Source organism: Phascolarctos cinereus, unplaced genomic scaffold, assembly GCF_003287225.1.
Source record: "Phascolarctos cinereus isolate Bilbo 61053 unplaced genomic scaffold, phaCin_HiC Scaffold_5;HRSCAF=322, whole genome shotgun sequence".
NCBI lineage: Eukaryota > Metazoa > Chordata > Mammalia > Diprotodontia > Phascolarctidae > Phascolarctos > Phascolarctos cinereus.
Genome location: NW_027555958.1, coordinates 18,926,253 through 18,940,907, shown reverse-complemented (window position 1 = coordinate 18,940,907; position 14,655 = coordinate 18,926,253). Strand labels below are relative to the sequence as shown.

At 51.2% G+C, this 14,655-nt stretch overlaps 1 protein-coding gene across 5 annotated transcripts in view; it reads right to left on the bottom strand.

Annotated features, from left to right (window-relative positions):
- The window catches only part of SH2B2 (SH2B adaptor protein 2), a 69,138-nt gene extending 57,083 nt beyond the window's left edge, over positions 1–12,055 (bottom strand). For 2 of the 5 annotated variants that reach the window (XM_021005726.2, XM_021005724.2), the window contains exon 1: positions 11,723–12,055. The gene's annotated coding sequence lies outside the window, so the exon portion shown is untranslated. The remainder of the gene's footprint in view (positions 1–11,722) is intronic. The other 3 variants (XM_021005727.2, XM_021005728.2, XM_021005730.2) reach the window with 3 other exon arrangements.
- Positions 12,056–14,655: the final 2,600 nt, after the last annotated feature.

Below are 14,655 nucleotides of genomic sequence, written 5' to 3'. Positions count from 1 at the left end.
GCTTTGTCCCCAGCACCTGTCCTGTCCTGCCTGGAGAGCACTGCATGTGGCTGCCATATCCAGGCTGGCTGTAGCCATTCTCTTCTCTGGACTTCATGCCTTCTACATCTCCACTGTCCAGTTTTGGACCCATAATCAATCAACACTGCCACTGCTACTGAAAAGAGTGAGCCAATCTCCTCACTCCTACTCCAGTCACCTGCCCTGTAACTGTCCAAACCCAAATGTACCGCCCTGGCCACCATTTCCCTCTGTCTCTGTTAAAATATAAGCTCTTCAAGGGAAGAGACTGTTTTCCATTCCCATTTTGTATTTTTATTTTATGCTTGGCAGATAGCAAATTTTTATTAAGTGGTTTTTTTTCATTCATTTTTCATTGTTCATTCATTTACTCACTTAGTAGAGTGCTTGGCAAATAGTAGGTGCTTAATAAACGCTCGTTAATTGATTGATTAGATGGTCTCTAAGGTCCCATCAAGCTCTAAAACACAGTTTCCCTAATTTCCCTTTTCCCCGTCATACCTCCTCCCACCCCCACAAAAGTTTCATACAGCCCTAAGAGCCTTAGCCTCTGAACTGACCTCATTCTCTTGGCCACCATCCCTGTGCTCGCCTTAATTGGGGCTAGGGACAGGAGTCCACACTGGGAGCTTAATCTCCTCACTCCAGTCTTCTGATTCCTTCAGTTCAAATCCAAGCCCCTGCCTCGGGACCCTGCCAGCACCCTCCCCTCCCTCTGACCCCCACATCTAGCACTGAAATCAGCTAGGGTTTAGAAGCTCACAAGGTTAAAGCAACATTCCAGTGCACACCCCTCTACCAAGTGCTATAGGAAGTGGGAGGGGAAGGGCTGCCCTCAAGGAGCTCCCTGTCATAGAAACAACCTGTCACCCATGTCTGAGCCTCACAGCCCTGTTTGCAGGTAGAAGGAGAGGTCCCACCTCTGACAGATCACCTTGGTGGAGAGAGTTTCCTCACCTGGGAGTTCCTTCTTCTAATAAAATCCCAGGTCCAGTCCCAATTTCTATCCCCATGTCCTCCCAATAGAATAGAGGCTCCCTGAGGGCAGGGCCTTCTTAGATAATGTTCCCAGCACTGCCCTAACCTGGAGATACAAGGAAAGGCAAAAACACTTGCATCCTACTTGGGGAGATGATATGTAAACAACTGGATGCCCATCAAGAAATCGACAGAATGGATGGAGGGCTATCTGAGAGAGGAAGGCACCACACCTGGAGGGATGAGAATAGGCTTTTAGAAGGTGGACTTGAGCTGAGTTTTGAAATAAGCCTCTGTATTTCCTCAGGACTAGCACACTGCCAGGCACACTGTAGGCATTTAATAAATTGTTATTATTGTTCAGTCATATCTGACTCTCTATGACCCCATCTGGGGTTTTCTTGGCAAAGACACTGGAGCTCATTGTACAGATGAGGAAACTGAGGCAAATAGAGTTAAACGACTTGCCCAGGGTCACACAGCTAGTAAATGTCTGAGACTAGATTTGAACTCAAGAAGATGAGAGCATTTCAAAGGAGGGATTTCTCTACCTCCCCTAATGCTATCAGCCCATCAACACCTAGCCCAAAGTCCTACCTCCTTTATGAAGCCCTCCAGATGCCTCCAGCCCACAATGACTACTTCCTCCTCTGGACTCTTCCAGCTCTGGTGTGCCATGACCCACCTGGGCACTTGCCCCACTCTCGACTCGTGCCTGAACATCAGGTCTCCTTCACCAGCCTGGGAGCTCCTGGAGAGCATCGGGCATCGCACAGATTTCTCTCATCTGTCCCAAGGCACAGACTGGCACAAAGACAGGGTACACGGAAGCTGTTCCATAAATATTTGTTGGGTGAAAGGCTGGTCTCTGCCGCTTCCTCCAACACTCCGCTGCCCGTGCCAATCACTTTGGTACCTCTCACACTGCAACCTTCGGGGACCCGTGGAAGCCTCATGTCAATTCACTTGGCAAAAGCCTTTTCTGAGGCAGCTTGAGAGACTAGAAAGAGCATGGACCCGGGTTCAAATCCCACCATTCCCTGTGTAACCTTTGGGGCCTCAGTTTCCTTATCTGCAAGAAGTGAGGAGATTAGACTAGATGCTTTCAATCTCTGCTTCTACAATTCCCTTCATTAGACTGTTAGCTCCCTGAGGGCGTCCTCTATGCCGGCTTCTTTGGTATCCTTGAAATGCTTGCTCTGCCTAGCACTGGGTGAGGTAGGAAGTGGCCAGAATCCCAGGATGCCAGTTAGAAGACACCTCAGGAATCATCTAGTGAAGGGGTCCTTAACCTGGAGCCTGTGAACTTAAAAAAACATTCTGATAACCGTACTGCAGTATAATTGGTTTTCTTTGTAACTCTGTGCATTTTATTTCACATATTTAAAAGCACGATGCTGAGAATTGGTCCACGTGCCAAAGGACTCTAAGATACAAAAGAACTCCTGATCTTGTCCAACTCACCCCCTCACCACAGCAGTTGGAAAATGCTTCAGAGATCACCTAGTTCAATCTCCTCTTTTGACAGGGGGGAAACTGAGACCAGAAGATGAAATTATTTGCCCAAGGTCCCACAGGTAGTATTTGGCAGAGACAGGATCTGGACCCGAGTCCTTGGCCTCCCAACCAACACTCTTGTCCACCATACCACAATGCCCCCATTTTAGAGATGAAAAGTCTGAAGCCCAGAGAAGGGAATGAGTTGCTGATGCCTGCCAGCTAACAAGTGGCAGATCTGGGGCTCGAACTCAACCTTCAATCCCTTTGTGCTGGTATTCAAAATAACTTGACTCAGCCTCTAAGCTGTAGGCTATGTGCTAAATCACTCCTTCATACACCCCTAAGCCACTGCGGGGCCCTGTATACCTGCCCTACCCACAGCAAAGCACTCCTCCTTTCTTCTGCAGAGGAAGCCCTGTGGCCTGGTGGTGAGATGAGGAAAAAGAGACTGGTGGCCGTGGCTGGTGGACTGAACTGGGCCAACCAGCCAGGGGCCTCTTAATGCCAATGAGCTCTCCCATTAAACCTTAAGACTACACTGAGCCTGGATAAGCCTGGGGCAGGGGAACAGGAGGGAGAAGAGATGGGAAACCCAACCATACTGAAGTCTGTTCAGGTCTGAAGTCTGACCTTATTCCTCTCAGATCTGCAAGGTCTGCAGAATCCTTGAGTGTTTCTAGGTCGCCTGGGGCCCCAAATACAAACTTAGGCATCTTGCTGCTCAGTGGAACAGTCCCTCCCTTTCATCCCTCCCATCCCCCCTTTTTAGAGAAATGGAATTGGAGGGAATAATGAGAGAGAGGTTTGAGGAGCAAAACTGGTTTTTGAACTTGATAAAAATCAATATTGCTCATGGTTTTAGACCCTCTTGCCCTGGGGGTGCCAAGAAACTCCACGGCCAGCCTGTTGGCACAGTCAGCTATATCAGTGGGTAGAGCAAGAAACAAATCCCCTATGTCATGAGGGCTTCCTGGAGAGCCATTCATCCCTTGTTAGCCCCTTTGGAGGCCCAAACTGAGCCAGTCTCTCTCTGCATTCTTAAAACATTTCTCTGGTCTGAACAGTATTCTTTCCAAGCTCTTCTTCTTAAATGGAACCAACTGTAGGATCTTAGATTTAGAGCTAGGAGGGGGACCTTGGGGGTTTGCTGACCTTAACCTGTCCTCTTACAGATGAGGAAGCTGAGGCCCAGAAATGTTAAATAACTTGCCCAGGGTGCAGCTAGGTGGTACAGTGGATAGAGCACTGTACCTGGATTCAGGAGGACCTGAGTTCAAACCTGACCTCAAACACTTGACACTTAACTAGCTGTGACGCTGGGCATGTCACTTAATCCCGATTGCCTCACCAAAAAGCAAATAAATAAATAAATGAATAAATAACTTGCCTGGGATCACATACCTCATAATCAGCAGAGCTAGATTTGAATCCAGGGCTTCTGATTCAAAATTTACTGGACTTGGAAGTCAAGAAGAAAGACCTGGGTTCAAATACTGACTCTGATACTTACTAGCTGTGTGATTCTCCAAGAGGTCATTTTCCTGGGCTTTAGATCCTTCACCTATAAAATGAAAGGTCTAGACACCATGATCTCAAAGGTTCTTTCCAGTTATCAGTCTAGGGTCTTTCCTGAAGGACACGCATATACTCAGCTTCACTTACACTCTGACATTAGATACTTTGAGATTTTACTTCTAAGAAGAAGTAGGGGAGTAGGAAGGCACCCGAAAGTTGGGTGAACATTGGATGGGGAGAGAAATGTCCAAGAAAGAGGGAGCGGAGGTGTTAGAAGCAATGATTTCATGTGCCTCTGCAGAGTGCTAATCACCTCTATTCTTCTAAAAAAATAAATTTGCAAAATAAATAAATAAATTTGATTTGACAGCCCTTGTTTTTTATATCCCCACATTTTCCAATTTCCCCTTCCAGAGAAGCTTTGTATTATCCCTTTATAACAAAGACTAAAAGGGAAGAAAAAACAGTTCAGCAAAATTAACCACACACACACACACAAACTGGCCAAAAAAACCAATCAAACAAACCGGACATTACATATGCAGTGTTCCACACCCACAGTCCTCCACACCCCTGCAAAAAAGGGAAGAAAATCATCCCTGATCTTATCCACCCCACCTGGCAACAACTCTGATTTTCCATGTGTATAACTAACTAAACCCTTGCCATTTCATCCCTCACTCATGTAAAAAGCATTGGCTAAGGACCAAATCAGTTGGTTGCCCAACCTTGTACTAGACCATCTTGTCGAGGAGACACAAGAAGGATCAGAGAGAGAAGAAGCCTGCCCACAGGAAGCTCTGATTGGGAGGGCAAGACTCAGAAAGTGGAAACAGACAAACCAAACAAAAAGAAAAATAAATCCATAGCAGGATACAAGACAACAACAGAAGCCCCAAATTCCATGACTGAGTTTGTGGAACTAGCTAGCTGCTGTAGAAATTCCAAGGAAGAAGTGAGGAATGGGGGCTGAAGTTCCAAGAGAAGGTTTCATGGTGGAGCTGGGCCCTAAGCTACCGTCTGAAGGACAGAAAGGATTTGATTAGCCAGTAGGAAGGGCATGAAAAGAGAGACATTTCAAATAAGATTTGAAATGAGCATGGCATCTATAGGGACATCATGCCCTCTGCCAGTGTCACTGAGGATTACTAGTCTGGGTGGGCCATGGAGGCACTACCATAGGGTGGAGACTGAGGCTGTGAATGAGATCTGGGCTCTGGCCATGATGGTCCATTCCTTCAGCACCTGGATTCTGTTGGACAGTTCCCAGGCAGCAGCTTGAAAGGAATGGGGAAGTAGAAATGGTTAAGATAGGGAACAGGTCTTGGAGCCAAGGATGGGAATTTCCTGTCCAAATCACCCTTGATGGGGGCTCTGGCTCTCTCTCCAGAGGACATTCACATATACCGAGTCTTCTTCAGCGGTGTGAGGGGAAATGCAGGAGGAAGGAGGAGAGAGAATCAAGTCCATCCCTGTGCACAGACTCACCTGCTCTCAACTAGCTTTGGACAGTTTTCCTAACAGTCACATTCTTTTGGGTCAGCCAAGGAAGATGACAGATGGCCCAAGATGGGGCTGAGACAGGGCCGGGCAATGTCTGTGGTCTAGGTAGTGCCAGGGGATATCATCCAATGTACCTACATCTCATCTCTTTCTCAACTTTTCTTCCCCCCAGACCTTAATCAATCATCAGCTCACAGGGGCACTTCTCACCCCAGTCTATGGCCCTTCGGTGCTGACCCCTAGGCTGAGGGCAAAGGGATGGCTTAATTCTTTCTCCATTCCCAAGCTCCAGTGTTGCTGCAGGAAGCCTTAGAACTGTGCTGCTGACTGGATCCACTTCAAATGCCTATCTCCATGGCCCTTGCTGATAGTAATCCTTATATTCATTTCTTGATTTCCCATAATTGCTGTTCCAGAGCTTTTCCACTGTTCTAGAATGGAAACTCACTTCTACCCCATGAGCTCCTTGCAGATAACCTCACCCACTGAAGAGATGCATGCCACTCTCAACGCCTCCCCCCACCCAAAATCTTTCTGTGTCGTCACCCTCTTGCTTAAGCCTCTCTTACTTCCCTGCTCTGGCCAAAGAAGAGGACTACACCCCATTTCCCCCAAGGCTAGTTGCTCTCTAGGCTTTTCTGAGACCCCACTCCATTAATTATCCTCCCAGTTACTTCCCAGTAATCTCCCTGCCTTCAGAGATGTCTCCTATCCAGTCTCCATTCTCCTACAAGATTAATTAGCCTAAAGCAATATTTTCAGCATGTTACTTCCCTGCTCTAAAAATCTTCAATAGTTCCTCATTGCCTGCTGAATGAAGTCCAAATTCCTTAACCTGGTATTGGAGACCCCCCACAATCCTGCCCAAATCTAAACTTCCTAGATTTATTTGCTGTTGTTCCTCTAAAAGGACCCTTTTAGAGTGCAGCTTGACTTGACTACCGGTCACTCCCTGAACATGCCTATCCTCCTCAGTGCCAAACATATACACACAGATGTGCACATACGTGCATTAACATGATCAGAGTTTCCTTCAGATGAAAGATCATTGTCCCATCCCCACCCAACAAAATCCCTACTTATCCTTCCAGGACCAGCTCAATAGCTGCTTTTCCGAGAAAGCTTTCCCTGATTTTCCCCCAGGTATAATTCCCCACATTTTCCCTCCACAGACCCCCCTATTCTTTTATCACAAAGAATTACCATTATTTAGGCTTCTTCCATCATTTCCCCTATTAAATTCATTGATAGTAGGGGATATCTCTTTTTACTTAGTCCTCTTCTCTCTCCCTTGAGGTCTAGAATGGTATCTGACCTTTAGTAGTAAGGGCTGGGTTTTTTTTTTAAATCAATGAACTAACTTGATTTCCCTGGGGTTAACAAAGGTCAGTGAGTAAGCCCAGAAGTTGCCTTTTGGGGAAGCAGGGTTAAGTGTGCATGCTCTTGGGGGAGGGAAGGGGCTTACAGATTGTACAGAACCAATGAAGGGGAAAATGGAATACTTCTTCACCTTCAGCACCCCCATCTTCAGGGAGAGCAGTCCAACAGAGATCAGCACCAGGAGCCCTGTGTCTTTAGTTCTTTATAAAAAGTGAGCTCAATCCATAGGCTTGTAGATCTAGGGACCTGGGGGAGGGGGAGCCTCTCATATCCCCTCCGAGAGGCCAATGATGGCCCAAGGTTATACACACAGAACGAGGCCAAGCTGGGTCCTCGGACTCCAAATCCAGGCTGCTTCCCATAGCACCATAACTTAACAAGTATGACAGATGCTTTCAAGCCTAGACTAACGGTTGGCCCTATTTTTCTAGTGTAGCCCCTCAGCACCCACTGTGACCTGGGGCTCCCCCTTGGGCCAAGATCTAGAAGACTGTCCTCTTGAGGGTTTCTATCAGGATTTACTGAGCACCCACTGTGCTCCCTGAGAATAAGGGCGAGACAAGAAAAGGAGACCAAATCACAGAGGAGCCTCACTGAGGGAGGAACCCTCACTCAGAACAGTTAACAAGACCAGGTAGTCCACAAAAGCCACTGGCAGTAAATGCAAGAGTTCAGAGGACAAGGAATTCTCTGAGGGCTAGGGCAGTCAGAGAAGGCTTCCTGGAGGAAGCAGCATCCTTTTTGGCAAAAAAAAGAGGAGAATCTCTTCTTCTGCTTTCCTTCCCGCCCACAAACATTTTACCTTGTATCCAAAGCTCCAGCTCTCTAAAAGGCAGCTGACATTCGTGAATAAAACCAAGGTCTGGCAGGGCTAGAAGTGGTTTTCCCTTCACTCACCTACAGCCTCAAAGTCCTTCCCTCTCCCTCAGAGCTGTTGCTGACAAGCCCATAGGAGCCTTGGAGATCTGACTGCTTTTCATTCTGCTCTGCCTGGACACTTTGATTTTTTTTTTCTTTTCTGACTTCCCTATTCATGCCAAGAAGGAATACTCGCCCGAGTATCTCTTTAGGGTAAGACCAGAGCGGAAACTGAGCCCGGTGCCTCCCCCGCTGGTGCCATGGCCCCCCTCCTTCCTGCACTCCTCCTCTCCCCTTCCTGAGGATCTGCCTCCACACATCACCCATCTCCTAGGGAGGGAGGGGGGGAGAGAGGGAGAGAGAGAGAAGAGAGAGAGAGAGAGAGAGAGAGAGAGAGAGAGAGAGAGAGAGAGAGAAGAGAGAGGGAGGGAGGGAGGGAGGGAGGGAGGGAGGAAGGGAGAGAGAGAGAGGTGGCTGGGACCCTTCTTCCACTCAGCCATGCCGCCCCCTTCCCTGCCTGCAGGCTAGCTTCTCCCCCTCCCCCCAGCCCTCAGTCCAGTCTTGTGACCGATATCCAGATGTCATCCATTTGTGAGCCACAAAGCAACACCCCCATCAGTCCTCAGAGGTAGCTGGGAGCACCCCTGGGACATCCAGAGGTCAGAGGTCAACACAGCCAGGAGGGCATGAATTAAATCAAGATACTTCCTCTGCGCACAGAGCCAGGCCAGGGCCCCTAAGGTCTGTCTCCAAGTGGGAATGCTCATTAAAATAAGGGCACCTTCAGCAGACGGCTTCCTGGCAGTGCCTTCTTGTCTTGGCCACTGAAGTCCAGTAACATCTTGAACTAGAATCCAGTGGAGCAGAATTCTTTTCATTGAAATGTACTTTTAGGAGAAAGAAATAGGGAAGTCAGGAAAAAGCACCAGGTGAAGGCAGGCCTGTAGTCAGGGGGTTTCCATCCACAGGGGGGAAGCCTGGAGTCAGCAGAGAGCTGAGGCACACAAAACAATACCTCCCCTCCATCTCTCTCACCAGACCCGGCTTGGGAGGCCCGAGGCTGAGAGGTAGAATTCAAGATTCTAGCAGCTCCTCTGGGCACTGAATGCCACCGGAGGTCACCAGACGTTACTAAAGCAGGGAAGTGCAACTGATGGTGGAAGAAGATTTTTTTAGTTAAAACAACAACAGTTTGGGATGTACTTAGTTTCCCAGAATACCTGGTGAAACCCCACTGTGTGCTCTTAGCTTAGTCTTAGCATTTGCACAGAACTTTAAGGTGTGCCAATTATGTGAGTAGGATCTCATTTACATTAATCCTCCCTCATGTTCTCCACTGGCCTAGCCAGAGTTTCCCAGCTCCTTCCATCTCCTTCATTCATGTCTTTGCACAGGCCTGGGATCTTTCTGTCTCTCTCTCTCTCTGTCTCTCTCTTTCTCTGTCTCCCTCTGTCTCTGTCTGTCTCTCCCTCTCTCTATCTCTCTCTATCTCTCTTTCCATCTCTCTCCCTCTCTCTGTCTCTGTCTCTCCATCTCCCTGTCTCTGTCTTTCCCTGTCTCTCTGTCTCTCCCTCCCTGTCTCTCTCTCTCTCTCTCTCTCTCTCTCTCTCTCTCTCTCTCTCTCTCTCTCTCTCTCTCTCTCTCTCCCCCCTTCCCTCCCTCCTCATTTCTTCATCTTGGAATCCCTTGCTCCCTTTGAGACCCAGCTTCGGGGTGCCCTCCATCAAGGGGCCTTTCCAGATTTTCTCTCTTTTCCCCTCTCCCCTCCAACAGTTGACTGTAAGCTCATTGCCGGCAGGGCTTTCATCTCTGACTCTATCCCTGGCACCTAGCACAGAGTGGTAGAACAGTCTGGCACACAGCAGGAGCTTACCAAATGTTTGCTGAATTGAATGGATTTCTTCCTGTTTTCTCTGCCACCCTGAGTCCAGTTCACACACTCCAGTATGACTGAGTATCCACTATGTGTCCACTCCCTCAGGCCACTCCTAATGCCTCTTTGTAACCTCCCAGACTCAGGGGTTAGAGTCGTTAATGAAAGGTTTCCCCTTTCCAGGGAGAAAAGTCTGGGGGACTGTGAGATTAGGAGGGTGGAGAAGAGGGACAAAACACACTAGATGAATGGGAGAAGAGGGTGGAGGAGAGAAAGAGAACAGTGAAGTACATTCAAGCTTCACTCAGACCACCTCTATTCTCCCTACCCAATTAGATGGGACCCAAGTCGAAGGGCCAGGGACTCACTACCATTTGTCCTGAGCTGGAGAAGAAAGAAACAGCAGGAACCAGCTTCTAACCTCCCCAGGACTGCAGCCTTAAAGACACAGTCCAAACAGAAGGTGGGACAGTTCTTACCCCTGGCCTCTCCAGGCTCTGCCACCTAGCTCATCAATTAGGAAGAGCGGCAAGCTAAGGTCAGTCTTTGCTTTTAGGGATTTCAGGGCTCTTGGACTTTGTTTCTTTCTTCCAGGAGAGGACTATGGGAAAGAGATCTAAAGTGCCTCCAGCCTCACCCAAGCCCTTTAAACTCCCATGCCAGGGTCCTTGTTTCAGCACCTATACCCATCATCCAAAAGGAGGAGGAAGAAATCTCAGGAAGATAGTGTTTGAGGAGAGAGGTGTGAGGCCAAAGCCCTCCTAGAAAACCTCCCACACCTTTGTCCTTCTCTCTATGCCAACTACAACAGCAGCTTCACTTTATAAAAGGGAGGGGTGTTTCCTCAGTGTGCTTTGAAACAGTTGCCAACCCTCAGTTATTTACACCTAGATTTTTACCAGAGTCCAGTTGCCCCCCTCCCCCAGCCTGGCACAATCCTAATTCCAATTCTTCATTCTTCATTCTCCCATCTCTCTCACCACTCCCCCCACCCCAGTGTATTTGGCAAATTTAAACTAATTTTTACCATTAATTCAAGTGAAAGGATATTTAAGGGGTCTTGAGAGTGGGAAGAGCTATCGGTCATGAGGTCACCCAGCTGAGAGGGAGTTTTATCATCTGGGATGCCAACCTCCCTCCACCTTGGAAACCACTGGGATGTTTCAGAGAAAAAGCTGGAGAGGAGGTGAGCCCACCATTAACATAGAGGAAATAGTGGTTTCTCCCCAGACAAATGGAAGCTCTGGGGCTTCATTGCCAGTAGTGGTGATAGATTAAGCCAACTCTCCCCTCTTAAGTCACCTATGTCCGAACCCCAAAGGGCAGGACTCCAAGCTCAGCTCACCTATTGTCCCAGTAGTGCTAGCTCCAGGGCCCCTCCTCTCGATGCCCTCAGCTTCGTCCCAGGCCAGGGAAATCCTAGCCCATTGAGAGGGGGTTGGGGGGCGGGGAGGCAAGAGAACAGCTTAAACCTAGATCCGTAAGAAGGCTGGGCACCCACTAATGTCTAGGGTGGCCTGGATGACCTCCCATTGCTCTTCCCAGCTCGCTGCTGCCAAGGCACTACCCCTCCTCACCCCACCACACACAGACCGTCACTGCCCAGGGGCTACACGGCTCCCTGCGTGTATCAATCTGACTGTTTTAGTGGAAGTGAGATCCCGATGTTGCCAGACCTCCTGATTCAAGAAATTGGGGAGCTAGATCGAGTCTCCCAAAGAGGCCAGATCACCCAATCATCAGCGGTCAGGCACCCCCGAGACTGTAGGTGGGGAGGGGGAGCACTAGCTCTGTCCCCTGATCTCCATGGCCTTCCCCGGGAAGGAAGGGGGCACAGGTAGACACAGACACAGGCAGGCGGCCGGGACTGAAGCCGGGGGGTGGGGGGGTGGGGGGTGGAGCATGAGGGCACAAACCGTACGCCTCGGTCCGGGGAAATCCAACACAAAGCCGGCCCCGAGAGACCCCGGGGGGCTAGGGGAGCGCGCACGCTGATAGGGGGGAGAGACCAAGCTGGGGCCCTCGTGCCTCCCCCAGCCTGCCAGGGAGCCATCAGAGCTCGGGCACCGGGACACCGGGGCCGGGGGTGCCTACCTCCACGCGCGCAGCTGCAGCAGTCGTGGGCCAGGCTCCGCGGGCGATTCACGGGCGGCTCACGGGACTCATGATGGGGGGCGCTGGGGGTGCGGGGAGCTCGCGGGCGCAGGGGATGCGGCTCGCTCAGGCGCCCCGGCTGCAGGAAGCCGCTGGCGGCCGCGCTGGCGGCCAGGGCCGGGCGGGGCAGAGCTCCGGGGGCCCGGCGCCCCTAGCACCGCGCTGCCCTCCCGCCTGGAGCGCGCCTCTCCTCCTCCGGCCGGCGTGAGCCACACACGCGCGGGAGTGCCGCCTCGCGTCCCCTCTCCCTCCGCTGGGTGCGAGGGGAATGGGAAGGAGGGGGCGGGGGAGGAGGAGGGAAGGAGGGAGGGAGAAGGGGAGGAGGAGGGGGAGGGGAGAGGGAGGGCGCGCGCCGCGCAGCCCCAGCCCCCGGGGATCCTTAAAGGGGCCCGCGGCTGCGGCGGCGGCGGAGGCGGCGATAGCGGCGGCTCACGCACGCTCCCGAGTGGCTAGCAGGGGCAGAGGCAGCGACTGCCGGAGTCGGCAGCTGAGCTCCAGGCGGCGCGAGCAGGAGGGCGGGGGGGGGGGGCTGGCTCTTCTGGAGGGGGAGGAAGGGGGCCTGGCTCTGCCCCGGGGCTGGGGGGTGCTGCCTCTGTCCTGGGGCTGCGGGGGGGGGGGATTGGCTCTGCCCTGGGGCTGGTAGGGGGACTGGCGGGGTTGGAGGGCTAGCTCGGCCCTGGGGCTGGGGGTTGCTGGCTCTGCCCTGAGGCTGCGGGGGTGGGGTGGGGCTGGCCCTCCTCATGGGGCTCTGGGCTCGGTCCCTGGCCGGGACACCCTGACTGCTCCAGCTCTGCCCATCCTCCAGACTGAATGATGCCTCTTCCTGCTAGGGGGCTGGAGAATCCCCAATTTGACATATGGAGCTGAGGTTTAGAGAGGGTGGGTGATGGGACCAGGGCCACGTGGAGAAGGAGCCACAGAACTGGCAGTGGAAGCCAGGACTCTCCGAGGGTCACGAAGACTTGGGGCATCAAGGCAACCTTTGAGCTTTGTACTCCCCTGCAACTTAGAGGCTTGGGTCCTAAATGACTGTGTTGTAGTGGAAAGAGCCCTGGATTTGGAGTCAGAGGAGCCTGGATTCAAATCCTGACTCTTTTCCTCTTCCCACTACCCGTGTGACACTCGGTCTTATCAGGTGAGCAAACTGACCTGACATTTGGATTTGATGACCTAAGGTCCTTTTCAGCTCAAAATCCTGGCCCCTGAGATGGGATGCCCTCCCTTCCCTCCATAGGATGCATGGAGCACCCCGTTTCACAGACGAGCGGCCTTGCCTGCCCATCCCTAGTCTCTGATCCAGTGTTGGAGACCTGTTTAGGGGCCCTGGGGAGGCTCTCATTCAGGTCCCTGAGATGGAATGCCCTCCCTTCCTTCGAAGGTCCAAGGAGGGAAACACCAGTTAGGAAAAACCAAACCAAGCCAAACCCAGGGTCCCTTGGCGACCGTCGGGGTGGTGTGGGACAGGAGGTGGATTGGGAACAGAAGGTTCCCAGCTGCAGCTGCACCCCCACTGAAGGTCCAGGCTCAGCAGGATTCTGGAGGGGAATCTCTCCAAGTCACTCCACCCTGACCCCGCAAACCCTGAGCACCAGGCTTCTTTTTCTAGAGCAGATGAGTTTGGAGGCTTCTGGGCAGGAAGACTTGTGACCTGAATGAGAACCTGTCAGGAGGTCCATTCTAAATGGAGGGGCAGGGTCACTCAGTGGGAGGCTGCTCACTTTTGGGAAACTCAGATGGGTTGCCTTTCCTTGATTTTTTGCAACTTTTCCAAAAGCCTTCCCACAAATTTCTCACAGACTTCCCCACACCAATGTTGAGGCCCTAGGGAGCTCAGAAACTATAAAGTTACTAATTTTTGTAGTCTAATGTGACTTGTTTCCCTTTTCTTCTTCTTCCCTCCCTCTTCTCCCTCTGTTTCTTCCTTATCCTCTCCTCTCCTTCCCACTCTCTTCCCCTCCTTTTCCTTTTCTCTCTCCTCCTCCTTATCTCCTCTGTCTTGCCCCCCGCTTCCCCTTCCCCTCCCTTCTTTCCACTCCCCTCCCCCTTGAGGAAGGCCTTACTTCCTCTGAGCATTGCTTTAAAATCAGAGGTTTAGACTTGGTGACCTCTAAGGTCCTTTCATCTCTGACAGTGGGGCTTTATTGAAGGCCTACTGTGTGTCTAACCCTATACTAGGCTGGGGAAGGGGGCAAGATGGAAGAGACAAGGAAGGGGGTAGGAAGAGGGGAGAAAGAGTGAATAGTGAACAGGCTGGCCAGCTGGAACGGAGGATGGCTATCTAGGCAGTGGTAGGGGATATTTATTGTTGGAAAGGCACAGTTTCCCTGAGGCTGTAGAGATGAGACATGTTGCTAAAACTGTGACTGAGGCCAGCTTCCGCTCCAGGTACCTCTGTTGCCAGTGGAGTGTTGGGGAAGAACTGGGTGCCTTGGCTGCTCCATGCCCTTACTTTCCCCCACCCCAAGCACAGTGAGGGCTACCACCACCTTTATGTACTCAGGGCTTCCTGTTCTGAGCTCGGACAGCAAATGTGGCCAGGGCTATTTCTAAACTGGCAACGGTGCCCTGCAGTCTAGGCATGCCGTCCTTTGCCAGTTATGGGCAAGAGGAGAAACGCCCAGCTGGATGACTTGGGCTGCTGGAATGAAACCTCCCTTGCCACTCCAGCCCATGGTGTTCTCTCCCTCCTGTGAACTGTTTTTTCCTGTCTTATCTCAACCTTCCTTCTCCTCACCCCCCATGTATTTTAGATCCTGGAGCCCACCTTGTTTCTTCTACATGTCTTGTGCCTTCCCACCTCCAAACATTTACTCTTGCTGTTTACTCTTTCTTTGGAAACATTACCCACCTTCCAAGGTCCAGCTTAAATGCTC